This window comes from Phragmites australis, chromosome 12 (genome assembly GCF_958298935.1).
Source record: "Phragmites australis chromosome 12, lpPhrAust1.1, whole genome shotgun sequence".
NCBI classification, from domain to species: domain Eukaryota; kingdom Viridiplantae; phylum Streptophyta; class Magnoliopsida; order Poales; family Poaceae; genus Phragmites; species Phragmites australis.
The window spans coordinates 27,273,995-27,281,184 of record NC_084932.1 but is presented as its reverse complement, the minus strand read 5'-3'; positions in this window follow the sequence as shown (position 1 = coordinate 27,281,184).

Sequence of the window (7,190 nt, the reverse complement as noted above, 5' to 3'; positions counted from 1 at the left end):
CAACCCGTGCTCTGCTCAAAATGTGTGAATGGGGTTTGCCTGTGATCTGTACAAACTTCTCGATTAGCTCAACCAGCGTTGTTCCTGAGTTTATTTTTTTAATCTTGATGGCTTTTGTTATCTGTAGAAAGACAATACTTCTAAATGTGATGGCGAAACCCTATGCTAGATAGCGACATTTTTAGAGGTGGCATACTGCGCCCCTGATCCAACAACGATGTGATTTGGGGTTAATGTGTTGGTTGGTTACCTCAGCCCCATGCTTTTTTGTCCTTTGTTAGTCCAGATGCGGTTCACATACACACAACTAGATTATTGCTATGTCATACGATATTGTGGCGTGTTGTTGCTTTCTGGAACTTCGTAGGGTCTTATTAGATTACTTATCTGATGCTTCTTTCTGAGTGTGGCACATCTCATAAAACTGACACCTCTGGTGCTTTTGCAAATTTTGAAAGCAATGATGGTTATACGAGTTGTTTTATGTTTCTTTAATGAATGTCAATTTGTTCTTGGAGGAAACATACTGGGTGAGATTTTCTTAAGGAAGCATTGTGCTGTTTGAATTTTGTAGTTTTGCCATCAGTTCATCCTTTTTTTTTTTTTTCTGTTTTTGCAAGCGCCCAGTGTGGTTTCGTGTGAACTAGTTGTTAAAGATATAGTATCAGGCTTTTGGTGCATTTTCATTGTGAATCTTTTTAAAAACCAACACAAGTATTTGTGGCTTGACGCATTTTGCTCAAAACCAACACGAGTGTTTTTTTTCCTGTTTCGTACAGCAATATTTGTGTTTGTGTTGTCCTGTTTGTCATTTATTTTTCTAATGTCACATTATGGCTATGTTTTTTTCGTGTATGTGTGTGTTTGTGTTGTCCTGTTATTTTTCTGCTCTTTTCCCTAAAATTCTGTTATCACTTTATATGTTTGATCGATATTTTTCAGGTCTATATTGTTATATCATATATCTCATTACTGACCCTTTCGTGTTTATCTGATGTACACGCATAGGTGGATAGGGGTTCTAATTATTCAAGGTGGTTTTTGGTGGGAAAGAGCTACTGAACAAATAAGGAATTTAAAGGGAGATTGTATTTTTTTTCTCGTGAGTTCATGTGAACTCCAGGCAACCACATCTTTGATACAGTGTTTTGTGTTGTTGGTTTTTTACCTGTTGTAAATTAGCGTATTATATTAGATCTTTTCTCCTCTATTATGTTTGTAAGTGTCTTATAATTTGATTCTACAGATACACATAATATATGTTTGTATGTGTATGTTTATTTGTATGTGTATGTGTGTATGCTTGTTTATATCTCTTATGTGTCTTTCTCTATTGCGTGTGTGTTTGCGTTGTATCTATCAATAGGTCTCGCTCTATATATATTGTAACACCCTAAACTTCCACTTTTGTAATTTCTTAAAATTTGCTAGAGTTTAAAATTGAGTTTAAATATTTGAAAAAGGCAAAACCCTATTTTATAAAAAAGAAAACCAATTTGACATAGGATATATTTGAATTTTGTGCATCCATGCTGTCTTTAGGCATGTAGGGCTTTTCTTTGTGTGGTTTGGTCTTTGTTTGAATGAATTTGGTTAAAATTTCAACTTCAAATAAATTTAGACAATCAAATTGAAAAGAAAAAAGATAAAAACCTTACCTGGCCCGCCTCCTCTTCTTTCTGGCCCACCTCCAGCGCCAGCCCGTTTTTCTTTCCCGTTTCCCTGGGCCGCGCCGCGCGCCCAAGCCGGCCCAGCCGCGCGCCTGCGCTCCGTCAAATACGCCCGTGCCGAAGCCGTCACCGCCTGAGCCGCTGCCAGTGGGACCCCCGTGTCGGATTTGTCATCTCCCGTCCGGTCTCTCGCCGCCGAGTCCAAGACGAGTACGCCGCCGAGTCCGAGTCGAGTACGCCGCCACCCCTGAGAAGACCCGAGTCGCCTATATAAGTAACCCCACCTCTCCTCGATTTTTCCCCACGCCATCTCGCCGAGTTCCATCGCATCTCGCTGAAACCCGAGCTCCCCGCCACCATTAGCGCCGCCGCTCAACTGCCCTCGCCGCTGCGCCGCTCCAGAGCCGTCCAGCGCCGTCCGAGCCCACCTTCGAAGCCACGTGCCCGCCCAGAAGCTTTTCCCGGCCTCGCCGTCGTTAATTGACCACCGGAGACCCTCGCCAACGAGTTCCCGTGCTTCACCGCCGCCTCCGTCGTCGACAACCACCTTCCCGTGCCGCCTTGCCCTCGGTAAGCTTCAAAACGGACTCCCTGTACTCTCCTGGTTCTGTTGCACCGCTTGTCGTCGCCGCCGGTGAGCCAGAACCCGATACCGGTGAGCCTTCCGGCCGCGCGCCACCGTAGTCCCCTCGGCGCCGCCGTGCTCTTCTTCCACGGCAGCACGATCTCCTCTGCGCCGTTGGATCTGATCTGCACGGCTTAGATTAGATCCTATCGTACCCCTTCAGCACCCAATCAAACATTGCCACGTGTCATATGCTTAAACCCAGTCAGCTGCCTTTGCCACGTTACCGTGCCACCTCAGCTGCCACCTCAATCTTCTTGCCTATGTGTCAAGCCAGTCAGCAGTCACGTATTAAAAGAGATTTTTCAATCTAAAAATAATTCCAGATAATTCCTTTAATTGTAACTTTGTAGTCTAGCCCCTAAACTTTTCTATAATTACAAAGGAGCCCTATCTTTTTACACTTAGGTCCCTAAACTTTTAAAAAATTGCATATAGGTCCTTCTATTTTTAAAAAGTCCCTAAAACTTTCTGTTAATTACAATTAAGTCCTTTTCTTAAGTAAAATAAACTTGCTTTTAGCATATCTTTTTCGTCGTAGCTCTGTTTTAAGCGATTCTTGCGTCGTTAGATTCGTTTTTCAGTGCTCTTTCTTTCTAGATAGGTTTTATCTTGTTGTTCTTTTATTTTGTGCTATGTTCTTAGTGTATCTTGTTTGTGTGTTTGCCGGTTATTATGCGATTAGTCGAAAACGCCCCGGATCAATTTGAGGAACATCAAGACCAGGAGTAAGAATACACTGAGCATCAGCGAGGAGAAGGCAAGTGTCCTTGATCATATTGAACCTATGTTTTTAAATGTTTTGTTTTACAAAATTGCATGCAATGTCAATATGATAGGTAGTCACCTATGTTAGGGTTTTCCCTAGATTTTCCCTTATCATCCCTTGGAACCTAGATGGTTTATGGTTAGGTGTCTTTTATGGGTAGATTACTTAGCCATGCTTTTGGGATGTTGAGAAGTGTCATAATCTTGACTAATGAACATATGCAACAATGGTCGTTAATATGTTAATGGTCTAGCAACATGGAACCTTAGGCCTTGATCAAAGTGGTTTTGATGGTTATCATAGTTATGATGTTGGCTTAGTGTTTGCTCAAGTAACCTAAGTAAGGACCGGTTCGTGGAGCGACAACCCAAGAAGTAACGTACCAACCACGAGGCTAATATGGGTAAGACGTGACATACTAATTAGAGTCTATCCAATGTGTTTTGTGTTAGCACAAAAGGGGGCTTCTGGGTAGGAGTTTAGCTTGCGTAAAGCCTGACGGTGAAACCTAGTGGGCAGACAAATACTGGATTAGTCTCTGGTTAGTGGCAAATGTCATTCAGTGATTCTTGGCGGCACACCACTGCCGTATGTTAAGTGTTTCGCGAACACGGCAACATGGAATTCACTGACTCGTGGGGAAAGCTTGACAACCTCTGCAGAGTGTAAAACTGTTATAACAGCCGTGCTCGCGGTTATGAGAGACTTGGATCCTCACATGATTAGTGGGTTGTGGTTATGGGTTTGGTTGTGGTTATAGTTCTAGTACAGGGAGTACCAAGTGGTTGTGGTTTTGGTTATAATACTTGGAGTACTAGACGGTTATGGTATGCAAGGTGGGAGCCTTGTATGCTGGGTGATAAACTATTTGGGTTACATTTACTTAATAAATGTTTATTGCTTTTGAGTTCAAATGTGTTTTCCTTACTCGCATTTATGCAAATACACTATGTGTTTTCCTTACTTGCGTTTATGAAAATACACTATGTGTTAGCCTATTCTTGGTACAAGCCTGCATATCATTACTTTCCCACACTTGTTGAGTACTCTATGTGCTCACCCTTGCTATCTCTTACAAATCATATGCTGCTCAGTGGAAGACTTTGGAGATTTTCAAGACGACGACATGGCGTTCTAGGAGCGCGTCTTCCAGTCGGTGCATGTGGAGTGCTTGGTCGCCGATGCTTTCATCCCGCTGCCGTTGTTTAGATGCTGTCGTTTAGTTTTTGAAGTTGTTTAGGTGAAGTCTTTAGTGTAAGAAATGAATGATTATAAATTAAAATATTACTTTTGTTACTTCACCTATGACATCCTTATGTGTGTTAAACTTTCTGGGCACACATAAGCCGCACTTGGTTTTATCCGTTAAAACCGGGTGTGACAGAGGTGGTACCAGAGCCATGCTGATTGTAGGATCGCAAGCCTAGATAGAATGGCCGTCCTAAGGATTTTCCTAGTTCGCCTAAACCCATTAGAGACTTTCCATTAGTTCTCATACTTGTCTCTTGCTATCCATAAGTTTATTTCTTATATCCCATCTCTTCCTTTTTAAATGGTTCGCCAGCTACTTATTGCCCGCAAGTCAACCGGAGGACGTCCACCCATTCTTCAACGTGTTCCAACTGAAGAGGAGATTGATGACCCCACTTTCCGGAGTATGGACCCCGTTCCCGACGTATATGGAAGTGATGGTCTTCATGCTGGACACCTTCCTTGCTTACTATGGGGGATACTTTCTGGACTTGGACATACATAGAAGCCAGTCTACAGGGGAGTTAAGAAACAACACTCTAGATATGTAGAATGGAAGGATGAAGTCACTATCTATGATTACAAGCGAAGCCAAGATGAAGGTTTGGAGGTTCGTCGAGTGGTGAGCATTCACTCAGTAACGGTCCCAAGAGTAACCTTAACCGCTGGTGTTCGAGATGCAGCTCATCAAGCCATATCCCGTGTTCGAGATCAATATAACAGCAAGATGGACAACTCTCCTTTTACATATTGTTCCTGGAGAACTCATGGAAGTAATGAACCGTTTGTGAAGAGCCCCTTTGGAGAAAACCCCAAGCTACGTGAACAAGTTGCCCTCACTGTGGCCTTGGAAGATGAACTAGACTGCGCTTTATGGGAGTTGGGAGAAGTTCGCCAACGCCTTGCCTTCGTCTCCACATTTCTTGAGGATGAACATGATGCTAACCAAAAAGGATCTGAAGATGACGAAGAAGACTTGTCTATCCACTCACCCCCACGCAAGAGGATCTGCCTCAACACTCCGCCATATTTAAAGATGGATCAGTTGATTCCTCCCCCTCAGGGTCCCGTACTAGAGAGGAGTCCTAATAGTATGGTCTTTTTATAGATAGTCTTTGCGTTGTTAGAGTCGAGCGTCGATGTAATCGTTAAGGATAATAATATTGTTAGTGTGAGCTTAGTTTTGGTGCTAAGTGTGTAAGTTGGAACTTTTGTTTGAGTGCCGATGTGAGCTGTGGAATGCTTTGGCACCTTGTCCACAGACACATCTTTATTCCTATATAATATAATATAGATGGGTTTCTTTAGTTATATTATTTTCAGACTTGCTTACCTACTCCTGTTCCCCTTTCCAACCCTAATGAGATGGTTAACACAAGGAGGAGTATTAATACCCAAGAAGAGAACAACAATAACCAAAATCCACCCCCACCCCCTCCAATGACCTTGGAACAACAGATGGCTATGCAAACTCAGATCTTGCAAGCTCTAGCCCAAACCATGGTGCAGATGCAGCAACAACAACCAAATCATGTTCCTCAACTGCATCAACCATCAAGACTTGGAGAATTCAAAAGAACTCAACCCCCAGTCTTCAGTCATGCAGTGGAATCTATGCATGCAGATGATTGGCTGAAGGATATAGAAAGGAAGCTACAGGTTGCTCAATGCAATGATAGAGAGATGGTTCTCTATGCCTCACATCAACGCTTGTCGTCGCCGCCGGTGAGCCAGAACCCGATACCGGTGAGCCTTCCGGCCACGCGCCACCGTAGTCCCCTCGGCGCCGCCATGCTCTTCTTCCCCGGCAACCCGATCTCCTCTGCGTCGTTGGATTAGATCTGCACGGCTTAGATTAGATCCTACCATACCCCTTCAGCACCCAATCAAACATCACCACGTGTCATATGCTTAAACCCAGTCAGCCGCCTTTGCCACGTCACCGTGCCACCTCAGCTGCCACTTCAATCTTCTTGCCTATATGTCAAGCCAGTTAGCAGCCACGTATTAAAAGAGATTTTTCAATCTAAAAATAATTCCAGATAATTCCTTTAATTGTAACTTTGCAGTCTTGCCCCTAAACTTTTCTATAATTACAAAGGAGCCCTATATTTTTACACTTAGGTCCCTAAACTTTTCAAAAATTGCATATAGGTCCTTCTATTTTTAAAAAGTCCCTAAAACTTTCTGTTAATTACAATTAAGTCCTTTTCTTAAGTAAAATAAACTTGCTTTTAGCATATCTTTTTCGTCGTAGCTCTGTTTTAAGCGATTCTTGCGCCGTTAGATTCGTTTTTCAGTGTTCTTTCTTTCTAGATAGGTTTTATCTTGTTGTTTTTGTTTTGTACTCTATCATTAGTGTATCTTGTTTGTGTGTTTGCCGGTTATTGTGCAATTAGTCGACAACGCCCCGAATCAATTTGAGGAACATCAAGATCAGGAGGAAGAATACACTGAGCAGCAGCAAGGAGAAGACAAGTGTCCTTGATCATCTTGAACCTATGTTTTTAAATATTTTGTTTTACAAAATTACATGCAGTGTCAATATGATGGGTAGTCACCTATGTTAGGGTTTTTCCTAGATTTTCCCTTAGCATCCCTTAGAACCTAGATGGTTTATGGTTAGGTGTCTTTTATGGGTAGATTGCTTAGCCATGTTTTTGGGATGTTGAGAAGTGTCATAATCTTGACTAATGAATATATGCAACAATGGTCGTTACTGTGTTAATGGTCTAGCAACATGGAACCTTAGACCTTGAGCAAAGTGGTTTTGATGGTTATCATGGTTATGATGTTGGTTTAGTGTTTGCTGAAGTAACCTAAGTAAGGATCGGTTCGTGGAGCGACAACCCAAGAAGTAACGTACCAACCACGA